Source organism: Ambystoma mexicanum, chromosome 4q (genome assembly GCF_040938575.1).
Source record: "Ambystoma mexicanum isolate Mex_15411 chromosome 4q, UKY_AmexF1_1, whole genome shotgun sequence".
NCBI lineage: Eukaryota > Metazoa > Chordata > Amphibia > Caudata > Ambystomatidae > Ambystoma > Ambystoma mexicanum.
Genome location: NC_090928.1, coordinates 436806649 through 436821596, shown reverse-complemented (window position 1 = coordinate 436821596; position 14948 = coordinate 436806649). Strand labels below are relative to the sequence as shown.

The following is a 14948-nucleotide window of genomic DNA, read 5'->3' as shown; positions in this document are numbered from 1 at the left end:
CAAGCTGTGTTTTACATTCACCCAAGTTCTACTGGTGATATTATCAGTTTGAAATAGTCCATTGGAAGCTGATATGAATGTTATAAAACTGTGGTGGAAACCAATAATATGCCCTCAATGAAATGTATTAATTTGTACAGCTGACCAGAAGTGCACTGATGTCATTAGTTCTACAAGTTCCATACAGTCACCCACTCTATCACCTTTTTAAAAAGGGGCAGTTTTCAGCATTCAAGGGTTTATGTCAGTGGTAGAGCGTAGGAGTGCAGTTCAAGAAGTCCCTGTTTCATAACCATATACCCTCTTCAATAGATCCTGTTAAAATGTTTTTCAACCCAATGCACTGTAAGAAACAATAAGATATATCATCATTTCATATACAAAACAATGAACAATTGGGTTTAACTATGCTCTTAGCACAAAATCAACAAACTGCAGTAGAGAAGTAGTTCCATTTTGCAGAATTTGTGCATTTGACAAAGGTTTTTTTTCAATGTTCCAAGATCTACATGTGATACGAAATGTATGAATTCTTGCAATGGAAACCTCACTGTATTTTACCAGGGCAGATAAAGGACATCATGTGTAACCCTTATAGTTATAAGGATTGTTTGGTGGCTCAAAATGCATTGCTTTGATGGTGATTGCATGTTGCTTCCACTTTGTACATATTACTGAATTAATATAGATGAACATTGCAGAATTGGGGGTGTAGCTCAGTGGTAGAGCATTTGACTGCAGATCAAGAGGTCCCTAGTTCAAATCTGGGTGCCCCCTTGTCCAACTGTTTTACCTGTAGAAATATTGTTTTAAATAAATTGAAGAAAACATTTACAATCTTAGCATTTTATGTAATGAGCAACACATTTCTACATTTGAAATACTCCTGATCATCACCTGAAACATAGGGTAAACACCATTAAGCTGTTTAGGATTTTGTCGTATGATACAAGCTGTGTTTTACATTCACCCAGGTTCTACTGGTGATATTATTAGTTTGAAATAGTCCATTGAAAGCTCATATGAATGTTATAAGACTGTGGTGGAAACCAATAATATGCCCTCAATGAAATGTATTAATTTGTACAGCTGACCAGAAGTGCACTGATGTCATTAGTTCTACAAGTTGCATACAGTCACCCACTCTATCACCTTTTTAAAAAAGGGCAGTTTTCATCATTCAAGGGTTCATGTCAGTGGTAGAGCGTAGGAGTGCAGTTCAAGAAGTCCCTGTTTCATAACCATATACCCTCTTCAATAGATCCTGTTAAAATGTTTTTCAACCCAATGCACTGTAAGAAACAATAAGATATATCATCATTTCATATACAAAACAATGAACAATTGGGTTTAACTATGCTCCTAGCACAAAATCAACAAACTGCAGTAGAGAAGTAGTTACATTTTGCAGAATTTGTGCATTTGACAAAGGTTTTTTTTCAATGTTCCAAGATCTACATGTGATACGAAATGTATGAAATCTTGCAATGGAAACCTCACTGTATTTTACCAGGGCAGATAAAGGACATCTTGTGTAACCCTTATAGTTATAAGGAGGGTTTGGTGGCTCAAAATGCATTGCTTTGATGGTGATTGCATGTTGCTTCCACTTTGTACATATTACTGAATTAATATAGGTGAACATTTTAGAATTGGGGGTATGGCTCAGTGGTAGAGCATTTGAATGCAGATCAAGAGGTTCCTACTTCAGATCTGGGTGCCCCCTTGTCCAACTTTTTTACCTGTAGAAATCTTTTTTTAATTAAATAAATTGAAGTAAACCTTTACAATCTTAGCATTTTATGTAATGAGCAACACATTTCTACATTTGAAATACTCCTGATCATCACCTGAAACATAGGGTAAACACCATTAAGCTGTTTAGGATTTCTTCGTATGATACAAGCTGTGTTTTACATTCACCCAAGTTCTACTGGTGATATTATCAGTTTGAAATAGTCCATTGGTAGCTCATATGAATGTTGTAAAACTGTGGTGGAAACCAATAATATCCCCTTAATGAAATGTATTAATTTGTACAGCTGACCAGAAGTGCACTGATGCCATTAGTTCTACAAGTTCCATACAGTCACCCACTCTATCACCTTTTTAAAAAAGGGCAGTTTTCAGCATTCAAGGGTTTATGTCAGTGGTAGAGCGTAGGAGTGCAGTTCAAGAAGTCCCTGTTTCATAACCATATACCCTCTTCAATAGATCCTGTTAAAATGTTTTTCAACCCAATGCACTGTAAGAAACAATAAGATATATCATCATTTCATATACAAAACAATGAACATTTGGGTTTAACTATGCTCTTAGCACAACATCAACAAACTGCTGTAGAGAAGCAGTTACGTTTTGCAGAATTTGTGCATTTGACAAAAGTTTTTTTCCATGTTCCAAGATCTACATGTGATACGAAATGTATGAATTCTTGCAATGGAAACCTCACTGTATTTTACCAAGGCAGATAAAGGACATCTTGTGTACCCCTTATAGTTATAAGGAGGGTTTGGTGGCTGAAAATGCATTGCTTTGATGGTGATTGCATGTTGCTTCCACTTTGTACATATTACTGAATTAATATAGATGAACATTGCAGAATTGGGGGTGTAGCTCAGTGGTAGAGCATTTGACTGCAGATCAAGAGGTCCCTAGTTCAAATCTGGGTGCCCCCTTGTCCAACTGTTTTACCTGTAGAAATATTGTTTTAAATAAATTGAAGAAAACATTTACAATCTTAGCATTTTATGTAATGAGCAACACATTTCTACATTTGAAATACTCCTGATCATCACCTGAAACATAGGGTAAACACCATTAAGCTGTTTAGGATTTTGTCGTATGATACAAGCTGTTTTTTACATTCACCCAAGTTCTACTGGTGATATTATCAGTTTGAAATAGTCCATTGAAAGCTCATATGAATGTTATAAGACTGTGGTGGAAACCAATAATATGCCCTTTATGAAATGTATTAATTTGTATAGCTGATCAGAAGTGCACTGATGTCATTAGTTCTACAAGTTCTATACAGTCACCCACTCTATCACCTTTTTAAAAAAGGGCAGTTTTCAGCATTCAAGGGTTTATACCATTGGTAGAGCGTAGGAGTGCAGTTCAAAAAGTCCCTGTTTCATAACCATATACCCCTTTCAATAGATCCTGTTAAAATGTTTTTCAACCCAATGCACTGTAAGAAACAATAAGATATATCATCATTTCATATACAAAACAATGAACATTTGGGTTTAACTATGCTCTTAGCACAACATCAACAAACTGCTGTAGAGAAGCAGTTACGTTTTGCAGAATTTGTGCATTTGACAAAAGTTTTTTTTCCATGTTCCAATATCTACATGTGATACGAAATGTATGAATTCTTGCAATGGAAACCTCACTGTATTTTACCAAGGCAGATAAAGGACATCTTGTGTACCCCTTATAGTTATAAGGAGGGTTTGGTGGCTGAAAATGCATTGCTTTGATGGTGATTGCATGTTGCTTCCACTTTGTACATATTACTGCATTAATTTAGGTGAACATTTCAGAATTGGGGGTATAGCTCAGTGGTAGAGCATTTGACTGCAGATCAAGAAGTCCCTAGTTCAAATCTGGGTGCCCCCTTGTCCAACTGTTTTACCTGTAGAAATATTTTTTTAAATAAATTGAAGAAAACATTTACAATCTTAGCATTTTATGTAATGAGCAACACATTTCTACATTTGAAATACTCCTGATCATCACCTGAAACATAGGGTAAACATCATTAAGCTGTTTAGGATTTTGTCGTATGATACAAGCTGTGTTTTACATTCACCCAAGTTCTACTGGTGATATTATCAGTTTGAAATAGTCCATTGGAAGCTGATATGAATGTTATAAAACTGTGGTGGAAACCAATAATATGCCCTCAATGAAATGTATTAATTTGTACAGCTGACCAGAAGTGCACTGATGTCATTAGTTCTACAAGTTGCATACAGTCACCCACTCTGTCACCTTTTTAAAAAAGGGCAGTTTTCAGCATTCAAGGGTTTATGTCAGTGGTAGAGCGTAGGAGTGCAGTTCAAGAAGTCCCTGTTTCATAACCATATACCCTCTTCAATAGATCCTGTTAAAATGTTTTTCAACCCAATGCACTGTAAGAAACAATAAGATATATCATCATTTCATATACAAAACAATGAACAATTGGGTTTAACTATGCTCTTAGCACAACATCAACAAACTGCAGTAGAGAAGCAGTTCCATTTTGCAGAATTTGTGCATTTGAGAAAGTTTTTTTTTCCATGTTCCAAGATCTACATGTGATACGAAATGTATGAATTCTTGCAATGGAAACCTCACTGTATTTTACCAAGGCAGATAAAGGACATCTTGTGTACCCCTTATAGTTATAAGGAGGGTTTGGTGGCTGAAAATGCATAGCTTTGATGGTGATTGCATGTTGCTTCCACTTTGTACATATTACTGAATTAATATAGATGAACATTGCAGAATCGGGGGTGTAGCTCAGTGGTAGAGCATTTGACTGCAGATCAAGAGGTCCCTAGTTCAAATCTGGGTGCCCCCTTGTCCAACTTTTTTACCTGTAGAAATATTTGTTTAAATAAATTGAAGAAAACATTTACAATCTTAGCATTTTATGTAATGAGCAACACATTTCTACATTTGAAATACTCCTGATCATCTCCTGAAACCTAGGGTAAACACCATTTAGCTGTTTAGGATTTCTTCGTATGATACAAGCTGTGTTTTACATTTACCCAAGTTCTACTGGTGATATTATCAGTTTGAAATAGTCCATTGAAAGCTCATATGAATGTTATAAAACTGTGGTGGAAACCAATAATATGCCCTTAATGAAATGTATTAATTTGTATAGCTGATCAGAAGTGCACTGATGTCATTAGTTCTACAAGTTCTATACAGTCAACCACTCTATCACCTTTTTAAAAAAAGGGCAGTTTTCAGCATTCAAGGGTTTATACCATTGGTAGAGCGTAGGAGTGCAGTTCAAAAAGTCCCTGTTTCATAACCATATACCCTCATCAATAGATCCTGTTAAAATGTTTTTCAACCCAATGCACTGTAAGAAACAATAAGATATATCATCATTTCATATACAAAACAATGAATAATTGGGTTTAACTATGCTCTTAGCACAAAATCAACAAACTGCAGTAGAGAAGTAGTTACATTTTGCAGAATTTGTGCATTTGACAAAGGTTTTTTTTCCATGTTCCAAGATTTACATGTGATACGAAATTTATGAATTCTTGCAATGGAAACCTCACTGTGTTTTACCAAGGCAGATAAAGGACATCTTGTGTACCCCTTATAGTTATAAGGAGGGTTTGGTGGCTGAAAATGCATTGCTTTGATGGTGATTGCATGTTGCTTCCACTTTGTACATATTACAGAATTCATATAGGTGAATATTTTAGAATTGGGGGTATAGCTCAGTGGTAGAGCATTTGACTGCAGATCAAGAGGTTCCTACTTCAGATCTGGGTGCCCCCTTGTCCAACTTTTTTACCTGTAGAAATCTTTTTTTAATTAAATAAATTGAAGTAAACCTTTACAATCTTAGCATTTTATGTAATGAGCAACACATTTCTACATTTGAAATACTCCTGATCATCACCTGAAACATAGGGTAAACACCATTAAGCTGTTTAGGATTTCTTCGTATGATACAAGTTGTGTTTTACATTCACCCAAGTTCTACTGGTGATATTATCAGTTTGAAATAGTCCATTGGAAGCTCATATGAATGTTATAAAACTGTGGTGGAAACCAATAATATGCCCTCAATGAAATGTATTAATTTGTACAGCTGACCAGAAGTGCACTGATGTCATTAGTTCTACAAGTTCCATACAGTCACCCACTCTATCACCTTTTTAAAAAAGGGCAGTTTTCAGCATTCAAGGGTTTATGTCAGTGGTAGAGCGTAGGAGTGCAGTTCAAGAAGTCCCTGTTTCATAACCATATACCCTTTTCAATAGATTATGTTCAAATGTTTTTCAACCCAATGCACTGTAAGAAACAATAAGATATATCATCATTTCATATACAAAACAATGAACAATTGGGTTTAACTATGCTCTTAGCACAAAATCAACAAACTGCAGTAGAGAAGCAGATACATTTTGCAGAATTTGTGCATTTGACAAAAGTTTTTTTCCATGTTCCAAGATCTACATGTGATACGAAATGTATGAATTCTTGCAATGGAAACCTCACTGTATTTTACCAAGGCAGATAAAGGACATCTTGTGTACCCCTTATAGTTATAAGGAGGGTTTGGTGGCTGAAAATGCATTGCTTTGATGGTGATTGCATGTTGCTTCCACTTTGTACATATTACTGAATTAATATAGATGAATATTGCAGAATTGGGGTTATAGCTCAGTGGTAGAGCATTTGACTGCAGATCAAGAGGTTCCTACTTCAGATCTGGGTGCCCCCTTGTCCAACTTTTTTACCAGTAGAAATCTTTTTTTAATTAAATAAATTGAAGTAAACATTTACAATTTTAGCATTTTATGTAATGAGCAACACATTTCTACATTTGAAAAACTCCTGATCATCACCTGAAACATAGGGTAAACACCATTAAGATGTTTAGGATTTCTTCGTATGATACAAGCTGTGTTTTACATTCACCCAAGTTCTACGGGTGATATTATCAGTTTGAAATAGTCCATTGGAAGCTCATATGAATGTTATAAAACTGTGGTGGAAACCAATAATATGCCCTTAATGAAATGTATTAATTTGTGCAGCTGACCAGAAGTGCACTGATGTCATTAGTTCTACAAGTTCCATACAGTCACCCACTCTATCACCTTTTTAAAAAAGGGCAGTTTTCAGCATTCAAGGGTTTATACCATTGGTAGAGCGTAGGAGTGCAGTTCAAAAAGTCCCTGTTTCATAACCATATACCCTCTTCAATAGATCCTGTTAAAATGTTTTTCAACCCAATGCACTGTATGAAACAATAAGATATATCATCATTTCATATACAAAACAATGAATAATTGGGTTTAACTATGCTCTTAGCACAAAATCAACAAACTGCAGTAGAGAAGTAGTTACATTTTGCAGAATTTGTGCATTTGACAAAGGTTTTTTTTCCATGTTCCAATATCTACATGTGATACGAAATGTATGAATTCTTGCAATGGAAACCTCACTGTATTTTACCAAGGCAGATAAAGGACATCTTGTGTACACATTATAGTTATAAGGAGGGTTTGGTGGCTGAAAATGCATTGCTTTGATGGTGATTGCATGTTGCTTCCACTTTGTACATATTACTGAATTAATAAAGGTGAACATTTCAGTATTGGGGGTATAGCTCAGTGGTAGAGCATTTGACTGCAGATCAATAAGTCCCTAGTTCAAATCTGGGTGCCCCCTTGTCCAATTGTTTTACCTGTAGAAATATTTTTTTAAATAAATTGAAGAAAACATTTACAATCTTAGCATTTTCTGTAATGAGCAACACATTTCTACATTTGAAATACTCCTGATCATCACCTGAAACATAGGGTAAACACCATTAAGCTGTTTAGGATTTTGTCGTATGATACAAGCTGTGTTTTACATTCACCCAAGTTCTACTGGTGATATTATCAGTTTGAAATAGTCCATTGGAAGCTGATATGAATGTTATAAAACTGTGGTGGAAACCAATAATATGCCCTCAATGAAATGTATTAATTTGTACAGCTGACCAGAAGTGCACTGATGTCATTAGTTCTACAAGTTCCATACAGTCACCCACTCTATCACCTTTTTAAAAAAGGGCAGTTTTCAGCATTCAAGGGTTTATGTCAGTGGTAGAGCGTAGGAGTGCAGTTCAAGAAGTCCCTGTTTCATAACCATATACCCTTTTCAATAGATCCTGTTGAAATGTTTTTCAACCCAATGCACTGTAAGAAACAATAAGATATATCATCATTTCATATACAAAACAATGAACAATTGGGTTTAACCATGCTCTTAGCACAAAATCAACAAACTGCAGTAGAGAAGCAGTTACATTTTGCAGAATTTGTGCATTTGACAAAGGTTTTTTTTCCATGTTCCAAGATCTACATGTGATACGAAATGTATGAATTCTTGCAATGGAAACCTCACTGTATTTTACCAAGGCAGATAAAGGACATCTTGTGCACCCCTTATAGTTATAAGGAGGGTTTGGTGGCTGAAAATGCATTGCTTTGATGGTGATTGCATGTTGCTTCCACTTTGTACATATTACTGAATTAATATAGATGAACATTTCAGAATTGGGGGTATAGCTCAGTGGTAGAGCATTTGACTGCAGATCAAGAGGTTCCTAGTTCAAATCTGGGTGCCCCGTTGTTTACCGGTAGAAATATTGTTTTAAATAAATTGAAGAAAACATTTACAATCTTAGCATTTTATGTAATGAGCAGCACATTTCTACATTTGAAATACTCCTGATCATCTCCTGAAACATAGGGTAAACACCATGAAGCTGTTTAGGATTTCTTTGTATGATACAAGCTGTGTTTTACATTCACCCAAGTTCTACTGGTGATATTATCAGTTTGAAATAGTCCATTGGAAGCGCATATGAATGTTATAAAACTGTGGTGGAAACCAATGGTATGCCCTTAATGAAATGTATTAATTTGTACAGCTGACCAGAAGTGCACTGATGTCATTAGTTCTACAAGTTCCATACAGTCACCCACTCTATCACCTTTTTAAAAAAGGGCAGTTTTCAGCATTCAAGGGTTTATGTCAGTGGTAGAGCGTAGGAGTGCAGTTCAAGAAGTCCCTGTTTCATAACCATATACCCTTTTCAATAGATCCTGTTGAAATGTTTTTCAACCCAATGCACTGTAAGAAACAATAAGATATATCATCATTTCATATACAAAACAATGAACAATTGGGTTTAACCATGCTCTTAGCACAAAATCAACAAACTGCAGTAGAGAAGCAGTTACATTTTGCAGAATTTGTGCATTTGACAAAGGTTTTTTTTCCATGTTCCAAGATCTACATGTGATACGAAATGTATGAATTCTTGCAATGGAAACCTCACTGTATTTTACCAAGGCAGATAAAGGACATCTTGTGCACCCCTTATAGTTATAAGGAGGGTTTGGTGGCTGAAAATGCATTGCTTTGATGGTGATTGCATGTTGCTTCCACTTTGTACATATTACTGAATTAATATAGATGAACATTTCAGAATTGGGGGTATAGCTCAGTGGTAGAGCATTTGACTGCAGATCAAGAGGTTCCTAGTTCAAATCTGGGTGCCCCCTTGTTTACCGGTAGAAATATTGTTTTAAATAAATTGAAGAAAACATTTACAATCTTAGCATTTTATGTAATGAGCAGCACATTTCTACATTTGAAATACTCCTGATCATCTCCTGAAACATAGGGTAAACACCATGAAGCTGTTTAGGATTTCTTTGTATGATACAAGCTGTGTTTTACATTCACCCAAGTTCTACTGGTGATATTATCAGTTTGAAATAGTCCATTGGAAGCGCATATGAATGTTATAAAACTGTGGTGGAAACCAATAGTATGCCCTTAATGAAATGTATTAATTTGTACAGCTGACCAGAAGTGCACTGATGTCATTAGTTCTACAAGTTCCATACAGTCACCCACTCTATCACCTTTTTAAAAAAGGGCAGTTTTCAGCATTCAAGGGTTTATGTCAGTGGTAGAGCGTAGGAGTGCAGTTCAAAAAGTCCCTGTTTCATAACCATATACCCTTTTCAATAGATTATGTTCAAATGTTTTTCAACCCAATGCACTGTAAGAAACAATAAGATATATCATCATTTCATATACAAAACAATGAACAATTGGGTTTAACTATGCTCTTAGCACAAAATCAACAAACTGCAGTAGAGAAGCAGATACATTTTGCAGAATTTGTGCATTTGACAAAAGTTTTTTTCCATGTTCCAAGATCTACATGTGATACGAAATGTATGAATTCTTGCAATGGAAACCTCACTGTATTTTACCAAGCCAGATAAAGGACATCTTGTGTACCCCTTATAGTTATAAGGAGGGTTTGGTGGCTGAAAATGCATTGCTTTGATGGGGTTTGCATGTTGCTTCCACTTTGTACATATTACTGAATTAATATAGATGAACATTGCAGAATTCGGGTTATAGCTCAGTGGTAGAGCATTTGACTACAGATCAAGAGGTCTCTAGATCAAATCTGGGTGCCCCCTTGTCCAACTGTTATACCAGTAGAAATCTTTTTTTAATTAAATAAATTGAAGTAAACATTTACAATTTTAGCATTTTATGTAATGAGCAACACATTTCTACATTTGAAAAACTCCTGATCATCACCTGAAACATAGGGTAAACACCATTAAGATGTTTAGGATTTCTTCGTATGATACAAGCTGTGTTTTACATTCACCCAAGTTCTACGGGTGATATTATCAGTTTGAAATAGTCCATTGGAAGCTCATATGAATGTTATAAAACTGTGGTGGAAACCAATAATATGCCCTTAATGAAATGTATTAATTTGTGCAGCTGACCAGAAGTGCACTGATGTCATTAGTTCTACAAGTTCCATACAGTCACCCACTCTATCACCTTTTTAAAAAAGGGCAGTTTTCAGCATTCAAGGGTTTATGTCAGTGGTAGAGCGTAGGAGTGCAGTTCAAGAAGTCCCTGTTTCATAACCATATACCCTTTTCAATAGATCCTGTTAAAATGTTTTTCAACCCAATGCACTGTAAGAAACAATAAGATATATCATCATTTCATATACAAAACAATGAACATTTGGGTTTAACTATGCTCTTAGCACAACATCAACAAACTGCTGTAGAGAAGCAGTTACGTTTTGCAGAATTTGTGCATTTGACAAAAGTTTTTTTCCATGTTCCAAGATCTACATGTGATACGAAATTTATGAATTCTTGCAATGGAAACCTCACTGTATTTTACCAAGGCAGATAAAGGACGTCTTGTGTACACCTTATAGTTATAAGGAGGGTTTGGTGGCTGAAAATGCATTGCTTTGATGGTGATTGCATGTTGCTTCCACTTTGTACATATTACTGAATTAATATTGGTGAACATTTTCGAATTGGGGATATAGCTCAGTGGTAGAGCATTTGACTGCAGATCAAGAGGTCCGAAGTTCAAATCTGTGTGCCCCCTTATCCAACTGTTTTACCTGTAGAAATCTTTTTTTTATTAAATAAATTGAAGTAAACATTTACAATCTTAGCATTTTATGTAATGAGCAACACATTTCTACATTTGAAAAACTCCTGATCATCACCTGAAACATAGGGTAAACACCATTAAGATGTTTAGGATTTCTTCGTATGATACAAGCTGTGTTTTACATTCACCCAAGTTCTACGGGTGATATTATCAGTTTGAAATAGTCCATTGGAAGCTCATATGAATGTTATAAAACTGTGGTGGAAACCAATAATATGCCCTTAATGAAATGTATTAATTTGTGCAGCTGACCAGAAGTGCACTGATGTCATTAGTTCTACAAGTTCCATACAGTCACCCACTCTATCACCTTTTTAAAAAAGGGCAGTTTTCAGCATTCAAGGGTTTATGTCAGTGGTAGAGCGTAGGAGTGCAGTTCAAGAAGTCCCTGTTTCATAACCATATATCCTTTTCAATAGATCCTGTTAAAATGTTTTTCAACCCAATGCACTGTAAGAAACAATAAGATATATCATCATTTCATATACAAAACAATGAACAATTGGGTTTAACTATGCTCTTAGCACAAAATCAACAAACTGCAGTAGAGAAGCAGTTCCATTTTTCAGAATTTGTGCATTTGAGAAAGTTTTTTTTTCCATGTTCCAAGATCTACATGTGATACGAAATGTATGAATTCTTGCAATGGAAACCTCACTGTATTTTACCAAGGCAGATAAAGGACGTCTTGTGTACACCTTATAGTTATAAGGAGGGTTTGGTGGCTGAAAATGCATTGCTTTGATGGTGATTGCATGTTGCTTCCACTTTGTACATATTACTGAATTAATATTGGTGAACATTTTAGAATTGGGGGTATAGCTCAGTGGTAGAGCATTTGACTGCAGATCAAGAGGTTCCTATTTCAAATCTGTGTGCCCCCTTATCCAACTGTTTTACCTGTAGAAATCTTTTTTTTATTAAATAAATTGAAGTAAACATTTACAATCTTAGCATTTTATGTAATGAGCAGCACATTTCTACATTTGAAATACTCCTGATCATCTCCTGAAACATAGGGTAAACACCATGAAGCTGTTTAGGATTTCTTTGTATGATACAAGCTGTGTTTTACATTCACCCAAGTTCTACTGGTGATATTATCAGTTTGAAATAGTCCATTGGTAGCTCATATGAATGTTGTAAAACTGTGGTGGAAACCAATAATATCCCCTTAATGAAATGTATTAATTTGTACAGCTGACCAGAAGTGCACTGATGTCATTAGTTCTACAAGTTCCATACAGACACCCACTCTATCACCTTTTTAAAAAAGGGCAGTTTTCAGCATTGAAGGGTTTATGTCAGTGGTAGAGCGTAGGAGTGCAGTTCAAGAAATCCCTGTTTCATAACCATATACCCTTTTCAATAGATTATGTTCAAATGTTTTTCAACCCAATGCACTGTAAGAAACAATAAGATATATCATCATTTCATATACAAAACAATGAACAATTGGGTTTAACTATGCTCTTAGCACAAAATCAACAAACTGCAGTAGAGAAGCAGATACATTTTGCAGAATTTGTGCATTTGACAAAAGTTTTTTTCCATGTTCCAAGATCTACATGTGATACGAAATGTATGAATTCTTGCAATGGAAACGTCACTGTATTTTACCAAGGCAGATAAAGGACATCTTGTGTACCCCTTATAGTTATAAGGAGGGTTTGGTGGCTGAAAATGCATTGCTTTGATGGTGATTGCATGTTGCTTCCACTTTGTACATATTACTGAATTAATATAGATGAACATTGCAGAATTGGGGTTATAGCTCAGTGGTAGAGCATTTGACTGCAGATCAAGAGGTTCCTACTTCAGATCTGGGTGCCCCCTTGTCCAACTTTTTTACCAGTAGAAATCTTTTTTTAATTAAATAAATTGAAGTAAACATTTACAATTTTAGCATTTTATGTAATGAGCAACACATTTCTACATTTGAAAAACTCCTGATCATCACCTGAAACATAGGGTAAACACCATTAAGATGTTTAGGATTTCTTCGTATGATACAAGCTGTGTTTTACATTCACCCAAGTTCTATGGGTGATATTATCAGTTTGAAATAGTCCATTGGAAGCTCATATGAATGTTATAAAACTGTGGTGGAAACCAATAATATGCCCTTAATGAAATGTATTAATTTGTGCAGCTGACCAGAAGTGCACTGATGTCATTAGTTCTACAAGTTCCATACAGTCACCCACTCTATCACCTTTTTAAAAAAGGGCAGTTTTCAGCATTCAAGGGTTTATGTCAGTGGTAGAGCGTAGGAGTGCAGTTCAAGAAGTCCCTGTTTCATAACCATATACCCTTTTCAATAGATCCTGTTAAAATGTTTTTCAACCCAATGCACTGTAAGAAACAATAAGATATATCATCATTTCATATACAAAACAATGAACATTTGGGTTTAACTATGCTCTTAGCACAACATCAACAAACTGCTGTAGAGAAGCAGTTACGTTTTGCAGAATTTGTGCATTTGACAAAAGTTTTTTTCCATGTTCCAAGATCTACATGTGATACGAAATTTATGAATTCTTGCAATGGAAACCTCACTGTATTTTACCAAGGCAGATAAAGGACGTCTTGTGTACACCTTATAGTTATAAGGAGGGTTTGGTGGCTGAAAATGCATTGCTTTGATGGTGATTGCATGTTGCTTCCACTTTGTACATATTACTGAATTAATATTGGTGAACATTTTCGAATTGGGGATATAGCTCAGTGGTAGAGCATTTGACTGCAGATCAAGAGGTCCGTAGTTCAAATCTGTGTGCCCCCTTATCCAACTGTTTTACCTGTAGAAATCTTTTTTTTATTAAATAAATTGAAGTAAACATTTACAATCTTAGCATTTTATGTAATGAGCAACACATTTCTACATTTGAAATACTCCTGATCATCACCTGAAACATAGGGTAAACACCATTAAGCTGTTTAGGATTTTGTCGTATGATACAAGCTGTGTTTTACATTCACCCAAGTTCTACTGGTGATATTATCAGTTTGAAATAGTCCATTGGAAGCTGATATGAATGTTATAAAACTGTGGTGGAAACCAATAATATGCCCTCAATGAAATGTATTAATTTGTACAGCTGACCAGAAGTGCACTGATGTCATTAGTTCTACAAGTTCCATACAGTCACCCACTCTATCACCTTTTTAAAAAAGGGCAGTTTTCAGCATTCAAGGGTTTATGTCAGTGGTAGAGCGTAGGAGTGCAGTTCAAGAAGTCCCTGTTTCATAACCATATAGCCTTTTCAATAGATCCTGTTAAAATGTTTTTCAACCCAATGCACTGTAAGAAACAATAAGATATATCATCATTTCATATACAAAACAATGAACATTTGGGTTTAACTATGCTCTTAGCACAACATCAACAAACTGCTGTAGAGAAGCAGTTACGTTTTGCAGAATTTGTGCATTTGACAAAGGTTTTTTTCCATGTTCCAAGATCTACATGTGATACGAAATGTATGAATTCTTGCAATGGAAACCTCACTGTATTTTACCAAGGCAGATAAAGGACATCTTGTGTACCCCTTATAGTTATAAGGAGGGTTTGGTGGCTGAAAATGCATAGCTTTGATGGTGATTGCATGTTGCTTCCACTTTGTACATATTACTGAATTAATATAGATGAACATTGCAGAATT

The 14948-nt window shown here is 35.4% G+C and overlaps 5 non-coding genes across 5 annotated transcripts; all 5 read left to right on the top strand.

Moving 5' to 3' along the window:
- Positions 1-705: 705 nt before the first annotated feature.
- TRNAC-GCA (transfer RNA cysteine (anticodon GCA)) lies at positions 706-777 on the top strand. The gene has a single exon. It is a non-coding gene; the product is annotated as a tRNA-Cys (tRNA).
- Positions 778-2606: 1829 nt separating this feature from the next.
- Positions 2607-2678, top strand: TRNAC-GCA (transfer RNA cysteine (anticodon GCA)). The gene has a single exon. It is a non-coding gene; the product is annotated as a tRNA-Cys (tRNA).
- An 877-nt stretch (positions 2679-3555) lies between these two features.
- On the top strand, positions 3556-3627 carry TRNAC-GCA (transfer RNA cysteine (anticodon GCA)). Its single transcript has one exon. It is a non-coding gene; the product is annotated as a tRNA-Cys (tRNA).
- Positions 3628-4504: 877 nt separating this feature from the next.
- On the top strand, positions 4505-4576 carry TRNAC-GCA (transfer RNA cysteine (anticodon GCA)). Its single transcript has one exon. It is a non-coding gene; the product is annotated as a tRNA-Cys (tRNA).
- A 4672-nt stretch (positions 4577-9248) lies between these two features.
- TRNAC-GCA (transfer RNA cysteine (anticodon GCA)) lies at positions 9249-9320 on the top strand. The gene has a single exon. It is a non-coding gene; the product is annotated as a tRNA-Cys (tRNA).
- The last annotated feature ends 5628 nt before the right edge of the window (positions 9321-14948 follow it).